The sequence below is a fragment of the Dermacentor andersoni genome, chromosome 10 (genome assembly GCF_023375885.2).
Source record: "Dermacentor andersoni chromosome 10, qqDerAnde1_hic_scaffold, whole genome shotgun sequence".
NCBI lineage: Eukaryota > Metazoa > Arthropoda > Arachnida > Ixodida > Ixodidae > Dermacentor > Dermacentor andersoni.
This window is the reverse complement of record NC_092823.1, coordinates 77,806,445-77,823,561: the sequence shown is the minus strand read 5'-3', so window position 1 is coordinate 77,823,561 and position 17,117 is coordinate 77,806,445. Positions and strand designations below refer to the sequence as shown.

At 44.0% G+C, this 17,117-nt stretch overlaps 1 long non-coding RNA gene across 1 annotated transcript; it reads right to left on the bottom strand.

The window, feature by feature from the left end:
• Positions 1-4,717: 4,717 nt before the first annotated feature.
• On the bottom strand, positions 4,718-11,930 carry LOC129380692 (uncharacterized). Its single transcript, XR_008608886.2, has 2 exons — positions 11,824-11,930; positions 4,718-11,152 (listed from the first exon to the last, which is right to left on the bottom strand). It is a non-coding gene; the product is annotated as an uncharacterized lncRNA (long non-coding RNA).
• Between the last annotated feature and the right edge of the window lie 5,187 nt (positions 11,931-17,117).

Genomic DNA, 17,117 nt, shown 5'->3' with positions numbered 1-17,117 from the left:
ACCATTGTTGTCATTGCCGTGATGTTCCGTATAAAGTCCAAGGGCAATAACATCATCACCGTGTGCCATATACTGTATGTGTGAGTGAAAGCGTGCAAGGTTGAACTGACAATAGTGACTCAATCTTGCATGTGCAAAGGAGGAAAGCGGGGAGGAAGTGCGCCATCTTCCATCACACACATTGTACTGGGGGAGGGACGTTACACTCCCGCACGACTGCGTATGGCACGGCCGCGCGGGCTCTGTCTTGAAACCGCTCTGCGATAGGAACAGAATGCGCCGAGAGTTCATGTGCGCTGTGTTCTTGCTGCTTACTTCGCATTGAAGCGAGCAGCCTGAAGGTTGATAAATTCACTAGCTGCCATGCTTTCTCACTTTGTAATTTTGACAGCGAATCTGGGTGGTCATAGAGTGAGATGTGTTCATCTTTGCCTGTGTGCGCGTGACGCCATGCTTGTTTATTTAGTTAGTAGGCGAATGTTTAAAATGTTTATCAGGCTGATAAAACTTCATATAGCTGTCTACTAATTTCCTATCACCATCAATGCTTCTGACCTTTCGGGCAAAACTGCGACATTTCGGAACTTTTGAATGACAAAGTGAGCAGTGTCCTATTTGATCCGGTATCGAAATGAATAAGTCACTATTCGTAAATATAAACATCTTTCTTAATTGTTTTCAAATATTTTAAAACATCAACTGTGTGCATGCAATGAAGCATAAACTGGAGCAAAAGTGCAATAATTTTCATCTCTGCAGGCATAATATAGGCATAAAACTTGAGAAATTGCATATTGGAGCAGGCTACATCGCCCAGGGAGCCAGACGGCCAACTTTACAGCAATTGTTCGCACTTTCTGAAGAGTGCTGCTTATTCGAACAACCTGCTTAGCTGTTCCTAATGCTCAATTTGTGATATTTTGAAACGCTTTATAACGTGCAACATACTGATAGAAATTTGCTAACATTACAGCTACTTAGATGTGAACCTAATTTCACATCAATTGTAAAAATGGCTGCACTTTAAAAGTAATTCAATTCGCTTCTGGCACGATTTGATATTCAATTCATTCTCAAAAATTGGCACACCCCTAGTTTTATTCCCTTATGCCATGTGTCTGAAAAGCCAAGGACCCAGAGAGGCTAACGATATTTTACATAGTTAGAGATATTTTTATGTGAAGCACACTTTGTCTCATCATTGTCTTCCTGTGACTGACACACTCCACTTGCAACACTTGTGTACTTCACATATCACAAAAGCCCATGATAACAAAAAAAAATACTGCTATGCACGGGAAGCACTTGATCACCATATGCGCAATGCAAGACTCTAAATGTACAAGTCTCCTTGTCATCATGTTCAAGGAAAAATACCCCAAAGGTCAAAATATCCCACCTGTCAAGCAATAACTTCATAAAGTGAGCTATTCCAGCGTCAACAGAACCAGATATCTTTATCAATTAGAGGACACTGGTAAAGCTGCGGTCACATTGTTCGAGGAAGTCATGCCTCTATAGTTCAGTCAAAGTCTGATTTCTCGGACTCCCAGGGGCCATGAAACGTCCTAAAAATCGCTGAGTCCGAAAAAAATGAATGCGTGCCTTTTATTGCCCCAAAGGGCTCAAATCGTCACGTAAATGTCCGCAATAGCCCTGAAGGCCTGCCGGTACACTTATTAGGCGTATCGGTGCTCGTGCTGTGACAGAAGACGGCGGGTGCATGCGTGTATAATTAAGGAGTAGAGGCTAGCCCGTGGCAGTTGCCCCTTCCCACTCTTGGTATGCTTCACCTCTATACTTCGCGGATGCTTCGCCGCGTAGACTGCTGTATTGAGGCGAAGCTGACCTTCAGAAACCGGCATTATGCAACGCGTCGTGCTTTCCGAGCTTCAGCCACTGGCGAGGATTACAAAGGCGGAATCGGCACCGTTGCTAACAGCGGCGAATCGCAATAATGAAAAACACTGCACCGAACAGCAGGAAGCTTGTTAGTGAACGTCGAAGCAGGTAGGCCTAGCGTTGCCGCGGTTGTGGCTGCGGCTGCCACCGGATTTGCGTGCGAGAGCACGGGTTCGTGGTGGCGAGATAATCAAAATGGCGGTGGTGGTGGCTTCGATTAACGCTGTTTTGGACCAGCGTTCATGGCAAAAAGTCCGGATAATCTTTTTGCGTCCGAAATTACAGATGTTCTTATAGATTGACTACACAGGGTACATGGCGGTGCTGCGACATCTTAACGGGCATGCCCAAAAAACCGGGCCTCTGGAAAATCGGTTGTTGACTGTATTTTACATAAAAGCTGAACTCCATTGTTGTTGAAGGTATTCTTGATCCAGGCATTTCCAAATCAAGTGAAATCGTGAATCTGGATGGCACAAAACATGTAATGGACACTTAGCTAATGGACAAGCTGCTGTGCACGCGTGAGCGCGCTGCTTGCGAGCACCTCCTATGTGGTTGGAAAGCTAGCAGACGACTCCTTGCCTGGCTGGGCATTCTGGCACGCTCAGGCAAGCTCCTGTGTCCACATTTCTGAAGGCCATGCCACCGCACTGCTGTGCGTATGGATGTACGAATTATAACGGCAAGAATAACATCATTACTGTTATTTAGTTGTTTCCGTCCAAGTAGCGGTACTCCCTAAAAAGAGTGTCGTGGGTGAACGCCGTAAGGCGGTTGACTGCGGACGGCTCAGTTTGGTATCCCGGGAATTTGGATTCACAGCGAGCATTTTTAACAGCTATGCATCATGAACTTTGGTCTGTAATGAGTCCTTTGTATTAATATCTGCCCTTCTTCAATTTTACGCCAGCTTCAAACTTCTGTAGCCAATCTGACTACGTGCCAACTATTTTCACATACACCTGAACTTGCGACCAGGCTGCAGCGCAGAGGCACGGTCGTTGCATAAAGAGGCATGTAAGAGCATGTTCATCACAGCAATGTAGGGTTTTGGCAGCATGAGTAGGTAGCATATGGCCGGCTTAAACCGTGCGCGTGTGCACACGCCAGCTCATGCAGGCGTTTTCATTGCGAGAGGAAATGAAAATCAAGGGCCATCTTTGCTAACGGTTATCTTGAAAATCATGTCATACCGTCTCGCACGTCGCTACACATTCGTTAGCACATAGATTGGCTACTTGATGCGACAAGTTATGACATAAATGCAGTCTGTTGGAAAATAGGGTGCAATGTCCGCAATCATTCTATGCAGCCAACCGAAGTGCGAGGTAAGTGAGCGATATGAAGCAAAGGCTGGCCGACGGAATGCAGCCAGCTTCGACAGCTCACGATGCGACAGGTTCTATGTGTTAGCGTCTACCCAAGCCACTCGATCCAGTCCATCCCCGATTTTCATTTTAGCTTTGTTTTAATAAATATGTGTAACGGCTTGCACAGCACTAAGTTTGCATTGTAACGCGTATAGTTCAGCCTCTACAACACTACAGGAAGAGAAAACCAAGAGTGAATCTACAGTGGTCAAATCCAATGGGATAGGTGCGTAAGCTGCCTGAACAAGAAGCACTTGTGGGTCGCTGATGCCCAGATTGAGCATAACGTTCCTCATGTAACCCTCTTTTTTAAATGCCCAACCATGATGGGCCTGACACACAGTCACAGTTGTTTAGTGCAGGGAGCTCCACACTTGGTCGCTGGCGATCAAGCATCACGAAAAGTCGCGAGTCCATCCCGTGTCCAAAAAAGAAAACGAAATGCAGTCTTCCTCCATCATTTTGACACAACATAAGGAGACTAAACAAACAATGCAAGCTGAATTTCACGCCATGAAACTCAATGGCACGGGTAGCAACAAGGCGATGACGGGGAATGTTTTCCACACAAATACTCTCACACCCAGTGCCTCTAACGCTTCCTCAGGCCTACAGCAGAAGGCACTCACTTATTTGCAATGTGTCCATTACATGTGTTCTATTACTCGGAACCGTGTCATCAGTAATGTAGAATTTCTCTTAAAAGGCAGCCCATACATGACAGGTGAACAAGACGAGGAGTGCTAGGAGGGAACTTGAATGAGGTGCGAGCTCTCACAAATATCAATAACGTTACGAACATTTGTTTCTGTCAGCTTCAAGCAACTGAGCAGACGCGTCTTAATACTATTCTTTGTGGACACCAAACATGGTGGCTCATTTTTTGCCCAACAATGGTGAACATCCTCGAACGTGTTAGCCGCGATTCGCTGAGGCACCCGATTCTTACAGGATTAACTCTCGCTTCCTCATATAGAACTTGTACATTGTATCTCGGAGACTTTCATGGGCCTGTCTGTGCTTGTCTTGTGCTCATATGTGGAGCTAAAGGGATTTTTGCTGCATGAACAAACCATTTCTGCAATATATTTGTCTGTGACTGTGCCGTTACAAGTTTTGAGACTATCTTTGAGAGCTTTGTGACCGTCGCTGCACTGCTATACGGTTCCCCATTGATGGAGCTTGTCCCTTCGGAGTGAATTTCGGCATGTGCTTCATCTATGCATTTTATGTGAAGCTGTTGCTTCTTCATGGAGACCCACCTTTTCAGCCTCTGTCTCAGCACTCTATCGGAGATTTGTCGCATATAGTCTGCCACTCTTGAACTCACTTGACCAAGTCTAGTAGAGTAGTTTGCTGGGCCAGTTGGTGCATGGTGAACGTATAATGGTTTCCAGCAAGTACGGACGCAAGCACAAGAAGTAGAAACAGACAGGACAATGCTGGACTTACAACTGAAGTTTATTGTGAAAACATTCTACAAATCTCCGCCACACATGCACATACAACCAAGAACAGTAACAAGGTTTGTAGTCAATTATCAACAAATGTTCTACACGTACACAAAAGCGAAAACACCCGTGTACTTAGATTTAGGTGCACGTTAAAGAACCCCAGGTGGTCGAAATTTCCGGAGTCCTCCACTACGGCGTGCCTCATAATCAGAAAGTGGTTTTGGCGCGTAAAACCCCATAATTTAAATGTGCAATATGTAGTGTTGAAATCATGGTTGTTGTGGCTAGAGAACTAAGTGTGCCGACCAACCCGTCTAGAGTGTAGCTCGCCGCTTCTCCACATCATGACACAAAGGTGGCGCTGCGCTCTGTACAATGGTTCTCAGTGGTGCATGTCATCTGGTACTTGTGGCAGACGGCACGCAACAAATAAAGCAAGCAGAGTGAAAAACTCATCTGTAGCCATCAGTTTGTGCTATGAGGAGACATAGGTCTCTGTTATTGCGCGTTTGCAAATAGCTAAAATACGTTGACACTTCTACAATGAAAAGGTGAGTGGCATGGTTAGCGGAATCTCATCTCCACTGACAGATAAGCGGTCCACACCAAATAGTGGCAGTATTTCTGCTCCAGAGGAGGTCAACAATCACACTTATTTCTTCGCTCTGAACTATAAATCATGGTTCCCTAATACACACTGTCCTCAGTGGTGACAAGACCTGCAGCAGACACCACTTGTGCAGCGAAGGACGCTTTTAGGAACAGTTCCTGAAGCGCAATTTCGCCCATGTTGTCAGCAAAGTTTTCCAAAGCTGCCGTAATAGTATGGTGCTTCCTCTAATCTCTATAATGTAATGCCCAAGAAAATAGAGCGAACATTATTTGAGACTGTGATCACACAACATGATTATGACCGTCAACCCTCAGGGAGATCAGAGCTATGAGCTGTGAATGAACCCTGCACAAATTACAAGGTCAAGATTTCTGTGCCGGCGCTTGTGGAGCTTGCCATTACATACGTGTTGCATCATGCTCGATCACTGGATCGGGAAGTGGAAGGTTCCACGGCCACCCCATTTTCTCTGAGCGAAATTAGTTTTTAACATCATGCTCAATAAAGTTCGATTGGAAGTGTGTCTGAATTTCTGTGCAAGGCACTGATGGCTGCACCCCATAACTCTGCAGGAAAGGTAAGTTCTCTTGTTCCTGAATTATACGAAATGTTGCCAGCAACAGAGTAAACGGTTGTAAGGATGTATTGCTAAGCTCTAGGAAAGACGAACAACAACAAGACTCTACACTGGAGCTGTGAATTCAGCACCAAGTGTAACATCCTTGCTCCAAACCAGCCGTGATGGCTCGGTGGTTATCGTGTTGCTGACGATGAGGTCATGGGTTCGTTTATCCGCCATAGCAACCGCATTCTGATTGGGCTGGAATACAAAACGCTCGTGTACATTGCTTTAGGTCCATGATAACGACTCTCGTGTGGTGCAAAAAGTATTCCGGAATGCCCCACTGTGACATCTTCTATAGCTAGCCTGTGTGCTTCCGCACGTTGAACCTTACGATTTATTTGATTCAAACGATACTTGGCTGCACCAAATCTACGAAAGAACTACCCAGGAAGTGCGCAGCCAGCTAGTAGTCTTCTACCTTCCAGCTTGACCTAGCAATGGCCACAGCTAGTAGCCGTCTTTTGTAAGCTGTACTCTAGACCTATACCTCTACAAGCCAGCTGGTAGTTCAGCTAATGCTCCCCCCACCTATGGCCAGTAGCCACCTTGGGAAGCACTGTTGCTTCGGTGCAGACATCCAATGTCCAGGCTTGTTTCAGCTTTGCAGATGCTATAGTTACCTCTACTTACCATTTTTACAATACCGGAAGGTTGATCTTGCATGTCACTGCAAGAGCACAAGAAATGCAACAATCACATGGGGTAAAATTTTCGCTTTGACCGTGGTCAGTGTCTTGTGCCAATTCCCAACCAGATGAGCAGTTGTGAAGCCCTTGATTTCACGCCACAGTAATATTGCACAAATACCAAATTAACAACCATTTAAAGAAGTAATAAATACAGAGCAACAAAATACTTTTTGTCAATACATAGCATCAGAACAGAAATAGTTATCCCAACGTTCACAAAGAAATGTATTTGTGGTCTATATATTTCTTTTCCTGCACCTTCCTTTTTAAACTGCAAGACAACAGCTTTTGCCTGAGCTCGTGCAAATATAAGCATTTCCAGTGATGAAATGGCGTCAGCACTAACCAACTTTATAGTGAACCAAGGTTTGGTAATGAAGTATTGGAGGTTTTCACACAAAGTATGACATCTGCCGCAACACATGCGCAGCAGAAAAAGCGACTTTTCATTATGCCCCTTCATTTTTGAGAATTTAAAATAGAGCTTAAACAAGTGTAGCAGTTCAGCCTAAGCACTCGCTGAGTGCACATAATGCATTGCAGTCCACTCATTTTGTTCAGCCATTCCTGTCGTTCGAGCACCATGTCTGTGAACAGTTCTACATTTTCAGAGTCTGGAAGGATTGTTGTTTTATGATGATGTGAATGAATATTAGCACACCATATGACGCATGCCGGCTATAGCAGCGCACTTAATAAGCATGTCTGTCTGAAAAATATGTACGATTCTATCTCTCTTGTTACACAGGCAATGAGTAGGTTCCACAGCACGTGTACTTTATGCGCCAGTATAGACTTGTGCTCGTGTGAAAATGCATGGTCCATATGCAAAAGCCACATATACGATTACCATGACCGAATGCAGACAATAAATACCACTATCACCTCCGTTAAACTGCACCCTAAACAGTTGCATGCAGTACTAATGGCAGCGAAACTGAGTGCAAGTGTGTGGAGAGTGCATAAAGAAGCATGCAGAAAGGCTGCCTGCTGTCTCTACACAGACAACCTCGCATAATGGCTCATAGATGCTTAAGGGAGCAGTAAAAAAATTCACTTTATTTTATAAATACAAATGTGATTCAGTGTGGTTGCTATGCACGTGACTAATACAGTGGTTCCTTAGTAAATGCAACTTCTTTACAGAGAACTTAGAAATCTTAATTATAAATGCAACAAAAAAATAAAGTAGCATGAGTTGAAATGACAATTCAAATGTTTAAAAATGGGAACAGGGAACAATTCTTTTTTTTTTAGAGCATCACTAAATGGTAGTATACTTTCATATTTTCAAGTATAAAGCAAAAAATGCAGAGAAAGAACAGGCTAGGCCATTCACAGTGCTCTCTTGAATGTATCTTTCCAGTAATCAATGCTCTAAAAGACTTAGTTTGACTTAATCATGGCTGCAAATTCTATACCATTGTCATCACGCATACATATGGACACACGCACACAAAACTGATTTGTGGTGCTTTCAAAAGTTGCCAATCGAAATTGCAACTGAACTGTGGCTGGCCTACCACAAAGAGCTCGTTGTGGGTCCTGGAGCCAGGTTTCGTCAAGGCCCACAATTTCTGCTAACCGGAAAGGCATGGTTTTCACCCTGGAACAATCTGTTGAAATATTCTAAGGACAACTGGGACTCCCATGCAGAGAGTTGGTTGACGCAATCACAGCTACAGAACTTTCTTCTTCGTGCCACCTCACGGAAAAATGCAGCCGATTACTCAGGGGTTGGGGGGGGGTTCAGTGGTTTTTTAGTATTCTGCATGTGTCAAAACAAGACATCAACAGCGTAAAACAACTTGTGCATCAAAATTATTACTCTCTTGTTGAATCAATTAATGTACTTAGGCGAAATTCATTAAGGGAGTACTGACACGGAAATTTTGTGCCCCACTTTTGTGCTTTTTAGGTAGTTGCCGGCCCCACAATTATGACAGAGCCTCAATTCCTTGAGCAGCATGAATAATCCTTACACCACATTTTATGCAGCTCTTAAGATGTAGTCCAAATGCAGCGCTATTTTGTATGTGGAGCAGGAGACTAATCACATCACCAAAACCATAGTTGAAATTCATGTGGTGTCAGAAACAACTCAAGTACGAGAGAGTTGACTCAATGCAGTAGTTGACGGTGATATAATGACCTTATCACAAAAATCCGTGAAATTAACCCTTCTGATTAATCGCACACTTCTTTTTGAAGTGCGGGAGGACCCTCTCCCCTGTTATCCTGTGGAGTGTTGAATGATCCCTGCTTTTGCAGCTTGGTCATAGTAGGTGTGTGTGTGCGTGTCAGTTGTGTCTGGTACTGTGAGACTGCCACATCGAGTATTGGTGACATGAAGACTTCGTTTCACTTCCACGGCTGCACTACACTTCGTGCATGTTTTGAGCTTTCACACTAAAAGGCAATGTATTAATTATATTTCCGTATTATTAAACAACTGAGGCTACATAGCATAATTACTGAGTTGACATGCTACCCATTCTTGGAATAAAAACCAGACAAAAATTTTGTGGTATACTCCTAAAAGAACTAAGTACTCCCTTGTCAGCACAAACGTCGACAAAAAGCCTTATCATTATTTTCATGTCAAATTCACATTGGATATTGTAAATTTCTTAAGGGAAAGCCCAATTTCCTTACTGACAAATAGCACAACATAAAACTCCCTTTCCTGAAGCTGACAGGAACATAGCAATTTGGCAATCTAGAATTCAGATGTATATAACTAAATTAAAAGGCTAGAGGTTCCCCACCAATAAATGCAAGCATAGCTCACTATCATATATGCCAGGAAATACAATAACAATTCTATGTAATTAAGGTTATAAAAGGTTCTTCTTTTAGCCTTGTTTCTTGTCTCAAATTTATTGTCATTGCTTTCTTTCTGCAGCCAAATTAACCCTACATTTCTTCAAGATCACATTCCATGACAACTATGAATCGCTTCATCCGAGGTGTTCCTCTTGCAGTGAGGAAGGTAGAATTTCATATGAACAGTGATAGCTTGGGCCGACCTCTCTGCCTTTCTGTAAATAAATTTCTCTCTCTCTCTCTACACAGAATTTCGAAGGCTACCTCAAAATGAAAACTGGTGCCTCGAAAAGACAAAAAAAAGATTCACATGCTCGGAACAAGATCGATGCCGACTATATTGACTACACATACTCTGTAACTACACTGCGAGTGACACTGTCTTGACAGTCACATGTTATAGTGCAGCGCAGAAACCATTCAGTAAAAACAGCATAAAAGATACCAACCACAACAAAGGATACCAACTGACAGTTAAGGTATCCTAAACAAACTTTTTTTAGAATAAATTATACGCATCCAACGAAAACAATACACACAAAAGTAATTTAATGTTCACCATGATTTGCGGGTGGGCTTTTTACATTTTACACATTGAAGCGAGTCGCACAGTACTAAATTTCTTAACCTTGAAAGTGCGTGTTTGATTTAACTAATGTGTAAAGTTTGTTTTCTTTTTTTGCCCTCGAAATAGCATGCAGTGCCCATCAAATTTATGAACCACTTTAAGAGTTGAATTTTCATGAAATGTTGCATATGTACATGCTTATAAGCTGTTGATTTTGTTTTACTCCGTTGTAGCTTCCTTAAAACAGCATAATAAACTTCGGCTCTTTAGTGCCATCATTTTACAAAAAAGGCCTAAGCTGCAGATGGCCCTTACCTTCGGCGACTGCACTTGCTTGCTGCCTGCCGTTGGTATTATTAACACGACAGCGTTAAGGAGCTCGTGTTGCAGAAAAGCCGGTGTTGTCGGCGGTGTTGGCCGTGAGCGAAAGATCCCGGAAGGCAATTTATAAATAAAAACAACTTGCAAGATGGGCTGGGTGGGAATCAACCAGGGTCTCCGGAGTGTGAGACACAGACGCTACTACTCAGCCATGAGTTCGAACGTTCAAAGCGTGACAAAAGTGCCTCTAGTGAATGCGGTGTTGCCTTAGAAACGTGCCGTAGAAAGTTATACTGCGGTGTATATCGGTAATTATGAGCATGTAAATAACAGAAGTCGCAGTTAAACGAGTAGTGAAGTACGTTTCCACTACATTCCTTCTGCGCTTGGGCGCACACGCAGAGCCATCTTGCGGCAAACACGGAAGACCCCCTCCTCGCAATGTATGGTGCTGCCCCGACAGGTGGCGCGCCACTCGCCCGCTTCTCCCCTTCGTCTCGTTTGAGCGCATTGGGGCCGTGCGGGAACCGGTGCGAGGCTGCCCCAATACCCTTGCGTTTAATAAGTTTTCTCGCTCTCTCCACTTCCACCGTGCGTCACTCGAACCCTCGTGTTTAGGCGACGCGACTCCTCTTTCCGCTCACAGCGCGATTCCTAGGTGCAGCGCCCGTAGCGGGACGCCTCTGACGTGATCGCTGCGCCGTAGCGCGTCTGCTGGGAAAGCGTCCCCTGCGATGTGTGCCGTGCTGCTGGCGAGGAGTCATGTGTCTGCGTGGTGCTCCTGGAACAAATAATTAGAGAAAGGTTGTGCTGTGGACTTAGAAGTGTTGTATATGAAAACTATGTCTTTGTATGATTCAAGAGCATGCCGAGCGAATGAGTGGGTGGTGCGAACGGGGTGCGATAACGCTATCGCGTTCCACTCTTGAAGGCGAAGCTTAAGCGTCCCCCAATTTTCTGCCTTGCCCTCATTCCTAATAGTTGGAGTGGACACACTTCCATGAGCTAAATGTGGGGTCATTAGCAGTTTCTTTCCCCAATTTGGGAGGTCAACAAACGGTGCTGAGGCGATTTTCATGCGATATTTTTTGTGGTTTCGCTTAATTTTTCTGTAGTCGCAGTCTGCGGGTGTTACTTACGCGATCATGTATTAATACAGCGCATGCATATACTGATGAATATAGTAACGCAACCGCATATGGAGTCGGTAACACAGCTGCTGTAGTAGCACCAAAGCCAGTGCAATATATTCAAGTTGCAAAGAGGCAGAAGAAACAAAAAATGCTAACAAACCTACAAAATACTTGCAACCTGAAGCAGCCTCTGTAAATAACTGCATGAACGCGACAATCCGACAATCTGGAGCGTTAACTGACCTTCTTGCCGTTCAAATCGTGCAACATGATTTCCAGCAAAGTAGGAACCCTTCACTCGTACAGTAAAATCACTTACCAAACTGAATAAGGCGGTGTTGCTGCCGTTCTTGCAAACACGCTCCGAAGTTCTTCACTCGAAAACTCGTACCACTTTAAGCAAGCGAACCGCGTGAACAAACCGCCGCCGCCGCTGCCGAAAGTTTTTAGCCGAAAGTCGGCTAAAAAGCGCGAAGCAGCACTGTTGCATGTGGCGCCACCTTTGCTACCAGCGCTGCTATTGAATAAAGATATCTATTCTTTTCTCATGCTTACATATTTTCCATTTAAAACAACTTCAATGCACAGCTATGTTTTTTGAACAGAATGCATTATATGTTGTTGTTGTTTTTACTCGCTCTTATGTTCCTTGTAAACTGCGCGCCTCCTTTGCGGGCCGCAAGTGGCAACAGATTGCTATCAATGTGGTGCCAGATTTGAACCGGCACGTGTGCGCGTAGGAAACCTACGAAAAATCAGTTTCTGTATACGCTCCGTTTGTGGTGCTGATTACAGAGGCTTCATATGCCCAATCAGCACAAGTATTCCTTGTCAACGCAACTGTCCCCTCACCTTTAATTTCCGAAGCACGCCGGCAACTTCCGCGCTTACAAAATTGACCGTGTACCACCCCACCTCTCGTTCACTATAATGGCAAACACGTCCCTCCCCCCCTTCTCCAATTTGTTGAGGCTTCCCTAGATCCTCCTCTCCTTGGACATACCTTGAAATTTCGACACTTTTTCTAAGTAAATGTCTTCACGATTGGTAGAAGCGCATGTCTTTCAAGATCTTCAAGATGGCTATCACGTCACGTGCTAACCATTTTGAACATGCCTGAACTATAGCTTGACAAAGTTCTAGCTGCGTCTAGCCTGCTCAAGTTGTATCACGCTAGCTAGTAGCCAACTCGGGTACTCGCTAGTTCACAGTGTAAAACTGCAAAATAACTTCACACTCGTTCAAAACCGCTACTGCTGTAGTGCGAGGTTCTTGCATCATCATGATCATCATCAGCCTGGCTACGCCCACTACAGGGCAAAGGCCTCTGCCATTCTGTCTGCCATACTTCTCCAACTACCCCGGTCATGTGCTAATTGTGGCTATGTTGTCCCTGCAAACTTCTTAATCTCATCCGCCCGCCTCCTAACTTTCTGCCACGGGCCCTGCTACGCTTCCCTACTCTTGGAATCCAGTCCCTAAATATGACCATCGGTTATCTTCCCTCCTCATTATATGCCCTGCCCATGTCCGTTTGTTTTTCTTGATTTCAACTAAGATGTCATTTACTCGCGTTTGTTCCCTCACCGAATCTGCTCTCTTCTTATCCCTTAACGTTACACGTCACATCATTGTTCTTTCCATAGCTCGTTGCGTCGTCCTCAATTTAAGCAGAACCCTTTTCGTAAGCCTCCAGGTTTCTGTCCCGTACGGGAGTAGTGGTAAGACACAGCTGTTATACAGTTTTATCTTGAGGGATAATGGCAACCTGCTGTTAATGAGTTGAGAATGCCTGCCAAACGCACCCCCAGCCCATTCTTATTCTTCTGGTTGATTGAGCCTCATGATCTGGATTCGCGGTCACTACCTGCCCTAAGTAGATGTATTCCCTTACCACTTCAGGTGCCTCGCTACCTATCGTCAACTGCTGTTCTCTTCCGAGACTGTTAAGCATTACTGTAGTTTTCTGCAGAATAAGTTTTAGACCCACCCTTCCGCTTTATCTCTCCTGGTCAGTGAGCATGCGTTGCGATTAGTCTCCTGAGTTACTAAGCAAGGTAACGTCATCAGCGAATCGCAAATTACTAAGGTATTCTCCATTAATTGTTATCCCCAGTTCTTTCCGATACAGGCTTCTGAATACCTCCTGTAAACTCGCTGTGAATATCATTGGAGAGATCATATCTCCCTGCCTGACGCCTCTCTTTATATGGATTTTGTTGCTTTTTTTATGGAGGACTACGGTGGCTGTGGAGCCGCTATAGATATCTTTCAGTATATTTACATGCGGCTCGTCTGCAGCCTGATTCCGTAGTACCGTCATGACTGCCGAGGTTTCGACTGAATCAAACACTTTCTCGTAATCAATGAACGCTATATGTAAGGTTTGGTATTATTCCGCAAATTTTTCTACTACCTCATTCATAGTGTGAATGTGGCCTATTGTTGAGTATATAGCCTTTACGGAATCCTGTCTGGTCCTTTGGTTGACAGAAGTCTAAGGTGTTCCGGATTCTATTTGCGATTACTTTAGTAAATACTTTGTAGTAAACCGACAGTAAGCTGATCGGTCTATAATTTTTCAAGTCTTCGGCGTCCCCTTTCTTATCGATTACGATTATATTAGCGTTCTTCCAAGATTCCGGTTCGCTCGTGGTCATGAGGCATATCGTATACAGGGTGGCCAGTTTTTCTCGAACAATCTGCCCACCATCCTTCAACAAATCTGTTGTTACCTGATCCTCCCCAGCTGCCTTCCCCCTTTGCATAGCTCCCAAGGCTTTCTTTACTTCTTCCGGCGTCCAGGTTCCTGCCAGCCTCCAGGTTTCTGCCCCGTAGGTGCGTACTGGTAAGACACAGCTGTTATACACTTTTCTCTTTATAGATAATGGCAACTTGCTGTTCATGATGTGAGAATGCCTGCCAAACGCACCCCAGCCCATTCTTATTCCTGTGATCATTTCAGTCTCATGATCCGGATCCGCGGTCACTATCTGCCCTAAGTAGATGTATTCCCTTACCACTTCCGGTGCCTCGCTACCTATCGTAAACTGCTGTTCTCTTCCGGGACTGTTAAACATTACTTTAGTTTTCTGCAGATTAATTTTTAGACCCACCCTTCTGTTTTGCCTCTCCAGGTCAGTGAGCATGCATTGCAATTGATCCCCTGAGTTACTAAGCAAGGCAATATCATCAGCGAGTCGCAAGTTACTAAGGTATTCTCCATTAACTCTTATCCCCAATTCCTCCCAATCCAGGTCTCTGAAAGCCTCCAGTAAACATGCTGTGAATAGCAATGTTGAGATCGTATCTCCCTGCCTGATGCCCTTCTTTATTGGAATTTTGTTGCTTTCTATTATTTTTTAAACATCTTTATTTCTGCCTGCTTGGAAGAAATATTCAAGCGCTTAAACTGGGAAGGTTTGGGAGTAAGGATCGACGGCGAATACGTCAGCAACCATCGGTTTGCCGATGACATTGTTCTATTCAGCAACACTGCAAATGAGTTATAATAAATGATTGAGGACCTTAACAGAGAGAGTGTAATAGTGGGGCTGAAGATTAATATGCAGAAGGCAAAGATAATTATGAATAACCGAGCAAGGGAACAAGAATTCAGGATCGCCAGTCAGCCTCTAGAGTCTGTGAAGGAATACGTTTACCTATGTCAACTAATTACAGGGAACCCTGACCATGAGATGGAAATCCACAGTAATCGGAACTACTGTGTAGTGTTAAAGAAGCAGTGACGCTCAACAATGATGAGTTCCGGTTTACTCAGGACTGTGGGATGCCCGTGGAATCTTTTTTAGAACTTTTGTTGTTTTACATAGGGAATACGGTTGTAAAATGGGGTAATTCTATGTATGTACAAAAATCGGGAGTTTGTATTGGTTCAAAAGTTGCGCCAGTTTTGAGTGATATTTGTCTAAGTCGTGTCAATAGAAAACTACAAAACAATCTTAAGAAATTGGCGGTGCATGCGTTTAGATACGTAGACGACCACCTGTTGTTTTGTTCTCGCGATAACTACACCAAGAAAGCTACGGATATTTTAAAAGTTTTGAGGGAATGTGGTGGGGGCCTAGGTTTCACGCTAGAGCTTATCCAGGCCAACAAATTACAGTTTTTAGATCTGTGCTTAACGTTCCAGGATGAGCATGTCTGTTGGCATTATTCGCCTAGGGCCAAGAAGCCGCTGCTAGAATTTTCTTCTTGCCATTCTAAACTTGTTAAACAGGGTATAGCTTATTCAACTCTTAGGTCTGCCATTACTAAGTCATGTCCGCACAATATGCAAGAAAGTTTTTCACAACAGATAGAAAGGCTTGGAAAGGCTAGCTATCCCGTGCATTTATTATCACTAACCTGCGAAAAACTTTTAAAATGGGTAAAAAGCCCCGGTAAGAAACAAGAAAAACAGAAAAAAGAAACAAAGTTTGCTGTAGTACCCTACATACATAGATTATCCCATGGTTTAAGGAATGTGGCCAATAGGTATGACGTCAGTACCGTTTTCTCGGCCCCACGCAAGTTGTCTAACATGTGCTCTATGATAAATAGGAGACTTGAACAGGAAGGCAAAAAGAAAAGATAATTGCGGAGTTAAACATGTGTCCCCTTTAGTTCCTTGCAACACGGGTATAGTTTAATTTAATTATCAGATTCCACTCGAGTGCGGGAAAGCTTACATTGGACAGAGCGGCAGGTGCATTAACATTAGACTAAAAGAACACACACATTCACTAAACAACCCTAATGCATCACATTTAGCGGCACATTGTTTCGATTGTGGTTGCAAACCTTTCTTTGAAGACACAAAAATTCTTTCCAGACACAGATGCCAAACCACGCGGGAAATTATCGAGGCATTCCACATAAAAATATTAGGAGACACTTGCGTCAGCCATGCTTCGTTGTCTCTGTTAGATTGCGAATTTCAGTACCTTCGCAATACGTGTATTAATATCTGAAGTAATCATTTTTTGTTCTTTGACTTCCATACCCCCTGATATGTTTAACTGATTTTTTTACCTTGTCATGTTCTTATGCTACGGTTTGTGCAATCGCCTATATTTATGTCCGTCGTTTTAATAAAAATCTAGTTGAGAGTTAGCGCTCGTCCTGTCTGCTCCTTTCTGTGTCCGTGTTCACTTCGCGCTAGAAGCCAAGACAGCAGACGCTCAGGAGGTATCAAATATGAAGCCATTTTGAAAAGTTCCCATGACGACAGCTTCACTTCTGTGATTGGCTGGCGGAGTAACAACCTCGCCCGCGGGGTTCGTGTGCCTTGGTTTCGAACTGCTATTCAACGCTCCACCTGGGACCGCTCACGAACGCGAAAAGCTCCGAAAGGCACTATAGTATCGGAAAAAGCATCGCTGCAAAATCTCAATTTACATCACGATGCTCCAAATGCTTGTGGATGACAAACTTAAATCTCAGAGGCCACGTATTTGCTTGCTGGACCTGGCGGGTGAAGGAACAAAAGATTACAAATAGATAGGCAGAGTGATAGAGTGCAACATATGTATATAATACTTTATTAGGACAAGCAGGCCATATTACTATTCGTCTCTGGTCTGCTTCTAATGGAACGACCGTGGGAACGAC